Here is a 12339-nt window from a genome sequence, read left to right as displayed (position 1 = left end):
CCTCTCTGCCTGACTGTCAGTCTGCTGACCTTGTTGCACTCTCCTACACCTTACATCCTCTTTCACACACACAACTCAAGATGGCACGTACACACACACAAGACGCAGATTAATTAAGTAATCCAGCAGAAATCGTTTTTTCTTGACAACATGAGAACTACAAGTGTTTATATAATAATTTAGTGATGCTGCAATGTCAATTATGAGTGTTGAGAGTAAGCAAGCATCTGACCTCTTCCAGGGACAATCTGCGTGATCCTCAAACAGCATGTGGATGAACGGTCCTCCAACACAGACGGCATGAAGTATGACTCTGTACTTCATAAAGCTGGCTGTCTTTGTCTGGACATCACTGCCTGGGGCCTTTCCTCTCACGTACTGGGTGGCGATTCAACCTGAGGTTTGCATTAGAATAGGAGAAGGATAGCTAATTTAATTACCCGCCATGAATGCACAGAGATGATCCCATATGCAGAGCCACGGCTTCTCTCAGAGGCCTCCCTCACATCCTCCAGTCCGTGTCCAGAAGCTGCAGAGCCAGCTGAGGATGTGACTGACAGCTGCCGACCCTGAGGTCGGCTGGATGGAGAGGTGCATTGTGGGAAGTTCAAGCTGGTTTGCTGCAGCAATAGGAGCTGAGGTCTAGAGGAGAAATGGGAAGTGGGGTTGCTGTCCCCTGTCTGACCTCGCATGAGCCGTCATGAAGCACAGTGGAGCCCAGTGAGTGTTAGCAAGTCAGGACCCACAGCCACAACACACACACGATGAACTGGGTACAGAGAGTCAGCAAGGAAGGGAAAGAGCCTTATGCTGACAAAAGCTACAGAAATAGACTGTGTACTGTAATGTTTTGATAGAATTTACTGTATGAAAACATATTATTCCAGACAGCGCTGCAAGATCATAAAACTTTAAAAAGGAAAATATTTTTTTCCATTCATTTCACTGCTGGAAAGATCGTGACATATTAAGCTACCCAATCAACCCCCCAGTGTTTTTCAAACCAGAGGACCTTTATGTGTGACAGTGTAGAATAACTAACAATGACAAGTCCAGCAGCCTTTGTTAATCAAAGTTAGGAAATTGTTCTTCTATGCTTGATTTATCTTGCTGCAACGCAATCTGTAATTCATTCATGTATTATTGGTTCATCAGTCTTTCAGCCATTAAAAAGAATGATGTGTGGGTTGCCAGGTTATGAAAAATCCTCCTCCAGTATGATGCTTTTATCATTTTATTTAGTGAGTTAGTTCATTCAAGAGACCCTTACAGTGGACTCTTTGTGTACAATCTACATATAAACAGTTTACTACCCACATGTATTGCCTGTTCCTCATTCTTTAACATATATGTAAATAAATATTTATTATTATATTATTTGGCTATTACAACCTGACAACCCTGTAACCATTAATTAACATGACTAGTGGTTAAATAATAAGCTTTTTGTTCCCAATGATTGATAGTATTGATAAGTGATCGTACTATAGTAAAACACAATAACCATTGATAGAAAAGCAGAAAAGCCTGATGAAGTTGCTGTTTACTTTATCAATTTACTTTTATATATATATATATAAATAAATACTGTGTAAATGAAAAATACACTTCTCTACACTGCACTGATTGGAGTTGTCATAGCAACAAACTTGGATTAGTATAAGGCTCCGACATTACAGCAGCTTTAAATGAGCATTTAGCCTCTTTTATTGGATACAGAGAACTGTATGAGGGGATTTGCTTGGTACAGTAGCTCAGAGAGAGAAATAGTGGATGTACCTCTAACACCGGGTTTATAAAAGCTCCGTCTGTCGTGATAAATGTCTCTCTGCTCTGACTCCTAATGAAGGACAGACCGGCCTCGCTCCTTACTCACAATCTGCAGGAATCCATAAACATGCACCTTAGCAAAACCATATGGATATATCAGCTAGGCCCCGATACAGCAGACACACAGCAGAGCTAAAAAAATAAATAATCCCTGATTCACTTAGGGATTATTTAGTGACTGTGTTTTAAAGCGCACCGGGAACCGCATGACGCATGCGTAATGGAGTAGACTGAAAAATAGCCGCTATAACACATTTAAGTCTGTTTTTTTTTTATTGTCAGCACATGAAACCATCCAGTTTATTTTTATTGTTTAAATGATAACCTATACAGACATATGGGAATGAATCTGGTTTATGACACGTAACGTTAGATATTTAAGTCAATAAGATGGCTGTTGAGACAGGTTAAAATAAGATAACGTTACATTAGAAATGGTTAATAAAGGTGATTTTCCCTGAGTTAGAAGTAGGACATGGGAATATAATTTTCACTGGGAATATAATCTCAGATCATAGTTTTTCTCTATTCTTGGAGAAAGTTGAATAAGCCTAGTTCTTACTTTTCTTTTCTTTTTTTTTATCTGGGAAAACTAGACTAATGTCAGTTAGGCACATATGCAGGATGTAGCCTGAAGATCTAAGACCACTTCAGTCATCACCAATAGCTATAATCTCATTTGTTTTCTTTTTTGTTTTTGCTGATTTTAACCCCAACATTGCCCGTGACACAGGCTCGAATCAGAGGTGGCCGTGCAACAATGAACGGATTTAAGATCATGGGATTTTAATTAGGCAGAGCCAGAGGACAGGAACCTCTTCAGGTCCTCCTCCTGTCCTGCGGCCACTCAGGGTTTCCGGTGAATAGATTAAATACGTCCATACATGAGATCAATGAGGACACGCTGCACCTGTGTTTATTCTAGAAGGGAGTAGATGTTTGGCACAATGAAAAGAAGCGTATTGAAATAAAAAACAATCAAAAAATAATAGAAACGAATAAAACATAAAAGTAGTTAATCAGTGTGTCATTACAATGAAAATGATGGCTGACTAGTGAATATAAACCTATAACCTACATTTGATGTAATAGTAGCTACAGCAGCTTTAACCTGGGCATGAAACTCCAACTTAAACCAGGCTTTGTTATCACTTTGGAGAGCTTCAGAAGTCTTTTCAAGCTTGTATCTTTTTGTTAAATCTCAGGATAAATTTGATCTCGTGTTGTGCAAAAAAGATCGTTTTTCACCACATCTGTTATCCGCTAAATAGGCTTCTGTTGCATGGTAACGAATTAACGAAAGACAAGTTAAAAGTTTGTACAGATATACATACATATATTTTTTTAGAAATTAACAAAAGAAAAGATGTGCAAATTATTGTAATTTCACTGAGGCACTGAGCGGAGTTATTGAAATATTGACGTAGCTGCTAAGAGAAAATATATAAAAAAAAAAACAATTGAACCACTTCTGTGTATTCACAGTTTTTTCAGAATTACATTTTTCCTGACTTTTTATTTTATGATTCTGACAGAAAACGACATTTTAAGAACTAATAACAACTGTGTGTATTCATATACAGATGAACCAATATTACATATGTTCTCCAACCCTGGAGAAAGAGACGTCTTTCTTAAAAGACCAACTGATTTTTGCCCAGATAGGTTATTATTGATTTTCAATTAGGATCGCAGCCTTATACTCGACAGGCTGTAAGGTTTCTCTGGCACTGGTGACAGACAAACACACGGACACACACGTCTGTAATCCTGAGGCTTCAGACATGACCTGCGGCTTTGGCACCGACTTCTGTCTCCAACGCATTAAACGAAAGAGCTCCTGACGCACAGGAGGTCTCCGGTAGCCTACCAGCTTTCTCACATCTGTGGATGAAACCTGCGAGCTACATCCTGGATAAATACTTGTGAAAGTCCGCGGAAGAACAACGTGATTTATTTCTGCGCGCCGTGCGTCTTTTTTGCAGGTTCAGCTGAGGGAGAAAAGGCAGAGTTAAAAACATATATAACAAATTGAACGCACTCATATTTCTCTGTTGCTCTCAGTGATGTAAGAAGGATTGTTTTTTCAATATGTTTTATAAATAAGAAAAGGTGTAAAATGTGCTTCTGTGGATTTTCAAGGCCTACAGATAGATATATAGATGAAAATGTACATTAACACTGGAGATATCAAGGTTAGTTTACTTCAGACGGCACATTTTCCTGGTTGAAATCTTCATTGGAACAAACACACATCACAAAATTATTGGTAAAAACATATTGTTTTTTTTCTGAGAGGATTAGTTCTTATATTTGCTGGATGCCAAACCCCCTGGTGCAGTGCAGCTCTTTGTTCCTGTCCAATCAGATACAGCTGTACAAGCCAAACTCCACAGGAATAGCTGGGGTCATCCTCCCAATGGATGCTCAGGCCCATCTTGCTACTGGTGCCCTGAGGGCCTGGGCACAGAGCACAACCCCAAGCAGCCACCCATACGTTGGCCACAATGCCCTTCTTCACTCACAGCTCATTGAAGCTATCATGGTGGCTGGTGTTTTGTTTCAGCGGTGACTCATCCTCCCTGTTTTTATTTTGGTAACATTCAGGATGTGGCAGCGAATGTTGCACATAAAGATGTTTCTGTACAAACCATGCAACTGACATAAAAGTACGCTCTTATTGTCTTCGAATAGTAAAGACATAAGTGCTCTACTATTAACGAAGATCTTAGGAAAAGGCTTCACGCAGCTGAACCCAGCTCTGTTACTTTGTTTTTAGAAAATCACATGCAGAAGATAAAGTCTGGATATTAAAGAAAATGTGACACATTTCAATGAGACTCTGCCGGCGAAGAACGGACCAGCAAAGCGAATTAGATGGACATGTGAGAGTTCTGCCTGTTTAGAAAAAGAAAAAGCAAATGACCTTGGGGGCTGAAGTGGCTGGATAAAAAATAAACTGTTTGGAATTACTCTGCACATTGAGGAATAGAAAGCAGCTGCAAAAATCTGAACCCACTCAGTTGATTTCTCTGTGAGTTGGAAAAGCTTTCAGCAGGCACATCACACTAACCTCTGGGCTCAGTGTGCAAAAGCAAAAGTTGTAATCTTTTCAACATGTCTCTGCTTTTTAAAAGAGATAAATTGGGCCTCTGGAGTTTCAAGTTAAACTGAATCTTTTCACTTGGACTTATGGGGAAGCAGCCCTGCAGCAGACAGAAGAGCTGACACACAACTAAAATAATTTGAGGTACGTGGCAATCGAACAACAAGGTTTAAGGGATTAAGGTAATGATAATGAAAGCTGCAGCGGGCGAGTGGGGCTTGAGCGTTCCAGTGAACGACACACTGGAGACCACGTCTGCACCAAGTTTCAGAAAATCTAATTTATGGCCACTTCGCAGCAGCTGGATTTGCACTTCCGACCAGGGGATACCATTACCAAACACCATGGAGAAGGTTGATGGAGATGCAGGACGCTCTTGCTCTTTCCCCCTCACCTCTTTCTAACACTTAAGTTCACTGGATATTTACAGAGACGTGCTCACACAGATATCACACATGGATCCATCATGGGTGGTGATGTGAAGGTTGCATTGTCCTACTATTTTGACCTTAGTGTCTTGTTTCTAATTTCCCTGAATGTAACTGAATGTGGGTCAATGGACTGTCCATGGGTGGCACTGGAAAGGAAATAACACTTGATTAAAGTATTTATATGTGTCATGGTTCAATGGGTATTTCAGAAATAAAAAACCAAGGAACTTGCAAAGCCAGACATTAATCTTCAGTCTGGAATTAGTCTACAAACCCTAAACTGGAAACTGGCTTTGAGATTTGTTATGAAATTTGTTAAGGAAATATATCTTTGTGTCTTTTTCTGTCCATTCGGTCTATGGTAAGAGCAAATGTTCCCTAAATACAGACTGAATTTGTCCTGCAGCATAGGAAAATCACATGTGATGTCTGAAATTCAGTGAGTTTCCCAATAAAGATTTTAAACCTTTCTATGGAAAGTCTAGTCCGCTGCAACCATGATTTGTTCCCCAACAGTCACGATTCGCTCACTTGGCGAGGGAGTGTAATCTTGCAGCAACCTAGATGGAAAATCAGCCAAAGCCTAACACTTACAGTAAATCTTTCTTTGTCTGGTAGTGTACGCTATTAATCTCGGTCATAAGCACAGGCACTTTCACTTTCTAAACCTTTTATCCAGGGTGCCTAAGATTAGAAAAACATTTGGTAATCAGATAGCCCAGACTAAGACAAGACAGTTGACCTTCCCAGCCTCAGATCTCAAATGCTTTTGCAATTTTACTTGCATCCATGCCATCAGAAAAGTAATGGTTATTGTTTCTGTGGATCATCTTTAGGAGTCAGGATGCTCATTTGTTCTCTGTCGGAGGACTTGTTGACGCTGTGTAGAAAACAAACCAGCCTGACAAATGCTGGGACAGTGGGAAGTGACCACTGTGCTCTTGGTTTGGAGACCTGACAGTGAACTCTGAAAGGCCAACCACCCCCTAGACGGCTTCCCCTCTGGCCTCTAGGCTCCATTATCCAGCCATAGCCTGGGGCCCAATCACCCCGGCTGCCCTCTCTCTCTCTTTCCTTTTTGCCTTTCTCCTTCTATCTCTCTATCTATCTGTGTCCCTCACTGTCTCTCTCACCCTTCCCGTTTCTCTCGTTTTCTCTCTCTCCATGCTCTCTTTACTCAGTGCTTTCAAGAGCTCCCTGTGTCACCAGCCTGATTAAAACAAACACTGACCCTATTTTGGTATCTAATCCAATTGTGCTCTTTTTCTTCTCCCTGGCCCTGGAGCACGCAGAGTATTAGGTGTCCTGGGAGCCACAGGGCCCCCCCTCTGTGAATGATCTTAGATTTCAAACACTCAGGATCATCACACACAGCTAGCAAAGAGTAAATAAAGTCTTATTAAACTCCCTTTTAGCACTCATGTGTAAACAGGATTTAGCATACATCTTGATGACGAGCCTTGTATTTCTGTGCTTGGTACAATGTTGCATGAACAAAATGATGTATGTATGTGAACATGCCTCTTGTGCGTTAAGTGTATGTGAGTTAAGAGTAAGGGGATGAAAGCATGGCGAGGGCACTGACTGGGAGGTTATTGAGAGAAGACTGCTGTTTATTGTTTTATTAACAAGGGCATGTTGGCATCACCCGGTCAGAGCTTTACCTTTGACCCCAAGGAACAAGACAACCACAGCCTTTGCACATCAAACAGGCAGATATTCTGATTGTAGTCGGTGTGTGTCCATGTGTTTTGACAAACTGTTACTATTAGTTTTTTGTTGCCATATTTTAAAGGCATCAAACCTTCCTCTGCTTTCTGTAGTTTCTTGCTCTTTCATTTGGAAACTAGAACTTATTTCTTGCACACACAAATCCTACGACTTACACTGCATACATTATTTTTATGTTATCTACAGCTACAGCCAGAAACCTGTACTTGTTTTATTTGGCCGTTAACTTCTACTGCTGAAATACCAGTTGTGGATGATTAGTGATATCAGATATCAGTGTGCATGTCCATTGAGAACTATTTATGTATTTCTGTCTACTTTCTGTATAAGAAGCTTCAAAATGTCTCTTTATAACCAGACAGAGATTGACAATAACCTTGACAGGAAGCTGACAGCTGCCACTCGCTATGTGTGAAGATAATAACAAGTCATCACACTGTGAAACATGCAGCTTGTGCTTCTGAACTGCCCCAAGTAAGGCTGATGTTTGTAAAGTCTGAACACTGTGAAGCTTCAGGCCTGCAAGTCATCATCATGTCACATCCTGTGGCACATTGACATTAATGACACCATCTAGTGGCGACCAACAGTTATATCAACCAGAATTTAACGCCCATCATTTCTGTCCACTGTTTTTGATTTATGAGCAGTGAATGAAAACGTTTGCTGGTGATCTACTGTGTGCATGGATCATTATATGGTATGGTCTTCTACTATATTTAATTATTATTGGTAATAATACATATTTATTATCACCAATAGTCGATATAGTAAATGTATGAAGTTACCTACAAATTATTATTTTCACTATTAATATTCCAATAATGTGGTAGGTAATACCATATTATTACTCCTGTTCTGCATTATATGTCTTTACTTTTTAAAACTTTAAGTGCATTTTGCCAATAAAACATTCAGATATTTGCGCTGGTACTGTTAATGGAATATGTTTCTATTTTATTATTATTACAGTAATTAATATAAATGTCATCCACCACTACATTTCCTAAATGTTTCATGTCAGTGTGTAATGTCATGTAACTGATAAATGTCCTGAAACCTGAATATGCTTTTAGATACTGACCAACAAAATCATCCAATTAAAAATCATTGTCCTTTTAACAGATTGAGAGCTGGGAGTGTAACAACTTTATGCAGTCAGCCTCTCAAACAGGCACCTTCGACGTATAGAAACCAGCTTTGATTACAGCCAGAAACTCTTTCGTGGACCTTGTGATTTATGGCCAATTACTTTTACCTTCTTATAATAATCATTTGTTTTCCCCACTGTCACAAGCAAGACCTTGGCGGTACTATTACCTAAAACTTCACTAGGCGACTACAGGTTGAAATATATGGCAATAATCATTCCCACTAATGGCTGTGGAGCTCAGAGCAAAGGCAGGTTTTATGGAGTCCAGAACTGTACATCAAACCCAGAGACTAGCCAGACTTTATGACCAGGTCATTTAACCCTTTGCTTGTTTATGGTTTTAATGGCAGACTGTTACCAGCTTCCATGGCTGCAACATGTTGCTGACCCTCAAAAAATTAAGCATCTTTACTGTGAGAATGACACTCTTACTTAATCATGTGCACCATCCTGTCAAGCCAACAGCTTGTGAAAAGCATGTTAAAATATAGGAGGTGGCTGCTGTGGTTTTTATCTGGCCTTTTAGCTTTCACAAAAGGTTTACTACGGCTGTATACAAACAAAAACAACATACTTCAATAGAGACATCAAACTTTAGCCACCCTGCTTTTGGATCGATAGTGAAACGGGGTGTGAAGAAAACAAGAAATTAAATAAGATAGAGGCAGAAGGGGAGGGCGAGGTGAGGAGAGAACGAGACAGCAAGCAGTGATAATCGATGGTGGCCACAGAGCGATGGCATAGATGAGGTCGTTTGTCTCCAAGTGAGGGAGGAAGAGGGAACAGAGAAGAGGAGGTGTACAGACCGAGCCGTCTGCTGATGGAGCTGGCAGCTGGCCAGGCGCTGTACGAGGGCGTCTGAACAGCAGCAGAATTTATCACAGTGACTGCTGGCCTTGTTACTGATGAAGACACGAATCCGAACATGGAGAGAGAGAATTAGGCCGGAGAACAGAGCAGGTAAATCAGCCAGCTGAAAGCCTGCAGACCCTGGCAATAAAATTTTAAAATCCTCATTTAATGAGTCTTTCTGTACGCTATACATACTTTATCAGTTTTTGTGGTGTGTGTACACACATATATGGTCATTAAGCTTACTATCACTCTGCTAATAGATCCATAATTTTACTGTCTTTACTTCTGGTTGGGAAGAGGACATAAGTTATTTGGTTTATTTAATGAATTGAGTGCACTACCACCCTACTAACACACAGATCCAAGCATGTCAGACTCACTCTGTTCCTAAATACGATCCCAGAATAATTCACAACAGACCTTGAAACTAGATGCGCTGCAAAGCCAGGCAGCTTCTAAAGAATGTATTATCTGATAATGTTTTTTTGGAAATATATTACAAGCGCAGTTACATATTGGGATCTTGATTGCTTTGTATTTTCCCCTGTAACATTAGACTGTGAGCTCTGCACACCTGAAAAAAGAGGCTGCTATTGTGTGTTGCTCACGGTACATAAGAGTTCAGTGTGCATCTGATGCTGGTGCCTTGGTGGCCACTCCCTGCTGCAGCCCAGATGGCAGCAAAGCCCTCCCTCCGCAGCAGAAGTCTCAGCAGCCTCCCTTGACAGCCGGAGAGAAGATGGAGGTTGGATAACCATCCTGAGACATGAGACTATTTGTGTTTGTTGGAAAACAGCTTTACAGTATTTGTCACGTGCAGATCTCAGACAACAACAGAATGACAAACAAGAACAAACCAACATCTTTTTTTCATATAGCATCAGTGAAGAGGAGTTCACTGATCAGTTCCCTCATTCGTTTCAAACTGCAGACATACACAGGATGCCGACCTTTTTGAAATTACCACTTAACAAAAGGTGATGTTTAAATTTACATGGTATGCTGTTGCTACAATTCTAACCAGAAGAGGGCACAATAATATCACAGTGGATCCTCCAGGAAAACAACAATCATCGGTTTATTTCAGTGTACACAGATGCATGGATCATTATATGGTGTAGCACAGTAATTAGATACACGGTGTGCTGCTAGTGATAATGTAACTTAAAACTAAACTAAACTAAATCTCATCTTGGTGCAGAATATCACTTCCTCACTTTTCCCTTTGCTTAGCAGTGGGGGTATTGGATGAAGAGAAGCATGAGCCACTGAGCAGTGGCCTTTTAAGCGCAAAGGTCCATTAGGTGTTCATCCATGAATGAATAAGTCTCACTGCATAGATATCCTATAGTTCTCTAGTCACAGGAGCTGGGTGGAATAATATCAACCAAGAGTGGATTCCTACTTCAAATATGGCTTGTCATGTTATTTGCATTATAGTAAATAGCCAGTCTAGTTTCACCACAGGGAGGGTGTTTAACATGATGTTAAGTGGAACTGCTTTGAATGTGCATGCAATATGAATTTTAGAGAAATCTTACAAAGATCTCATAACATCCTCTGTTTTTAATTGCACCATAGCATCTGCTGTGGACAAGGTTGGATAACAGAGATAGAAACAGTAGAAACATGAGGAGTGTGGGTAATACAGATGTACAAATAGACAAACATGTGCACAGTGCACATGAACACATCCCCACTGTCCCGAGGGAGTGCATTTTTTGACAAGAATGCAGCTGACAGGTCACAACAGACAGGGTGCAAACATTTTGTTCACAGTCTTTTATGTTGTTACATAAAAAGACGGTGCATGCTCTGCTTCTTTAAGCGGTGTGGCGTCCTCCTGGCACCAGTCGCTGCATATTAGTCACCATGAGATGGCAGAGAGGTCTAATGTGGACTTTTCACAGGCCACTGACTGGGTCTGTGGGACTTTGGTATCATGTCATTGTGTTTAGGAACAGTCTCCTAGCCTCAACGGTTCATTTCACTGTTGACCTATTAAAGACATATTTATATGTACCAGTGAAATCATGCAGGATATGGATGAATGCACATTTGTGTTTGAACTAGTGGGAAGTCTTTACTGTTTGTGCAAACAGCATGGCTCTAAACAGCCATCTGGTAAACTGGAGGGCAGGATAGAGAGGTGGACCATGTATATCCCTAAAATTCACAGGAATAACTTTAACCCTATCTTAGCCATCTGCTGTGACTATTACATATTATTGTAGTGTCTGAAAAAGAACAACAGTTGCTTTAATCAGCTGGTTGAAGAATTGCTAATTAGAAACAAGAACAGCGACTTTGATTTCATTATAATTTCTATGGTGTAAAGCCGATTGCTCCAATACAAAATGCTTCAGACATGATAAGTTGTTTGAGCTGCTTACAGTTGCTCTCCTCTTCACAGACACCCACACAACATGCTATAGACAACCACAGGGCACAGACTCTAATGGAGGACTTTAGGACATTAGTGGTTTGCAGTACAATACATTTGCACCAATAAATGATCAAGGCCTAACATGGAGTTACAGGGAGTCTGTAAACACCGATGAACAAAGATTTCTACTTACAGCTCAGGTGACTTTGGGGATGTTTGAAATGCCTTTTCATTTATGAGAGTTTAGCGTAGTGGCAGGATTTTATAGTAGTTCTATTTTTGCTTCTTGTGATAACAGGCCAACTGTCACCTCTCTGTGCTCCTAAAAGCTTTCTCAGTAGTAAATTCACTCTCCCTGTTGGTTTTATTTACCTCTTCACTTTCATCCAACAGGATCATCGTCAGCCTTAAAGTCAAATTGTCTATATAGATGCTTGATGATGTCTTCACATCATCACACCATTCATTCATCATAGGCTCATTTCAATGTTTATTAGACTTACAGCCAAATTGTTGCGATCGATTTGAGTGCTGCAAGTTCATCACAACTGTCAATATTTACGCTTGTCCTCTTGCTGTCGTGACTTTTGTGTTTATTTCTTAATGTAGGAAAGAGGATTGAAGCTTTACCGGGATGCTAATGAGACGATTGTCACTTCAACAGCAGATATAGGCAATTAAGTGGAAATAGGCAAAAGGCAGCAGGCGAATACCAAATGAGAAATCTCCCCTCTGAACACCATAACATCCACCTCATTTTGCCCATTTACTCTAACTTGTTGCGAACAAATGTGAAACACGAAGGTTTCTGTGCTGTTGCCTCACTGTCTGCTTGTGTTACACCTCC

Source organism: Anabas testudineus, chromosome 7 (assembly GCF_900324465.2).
Source record: "Anabas testudineus chromosome 7, fAnaTes1.2, whole genome shotgun sequence".
NCBI lineage: Eukaryota > Metazoa > Chordata > Actinopteri > Anabantiformes > Anabantidae > Anabas > Anabas testudineus.
This window is presented reverse-complemented; position numbering follows the sequence as displayed.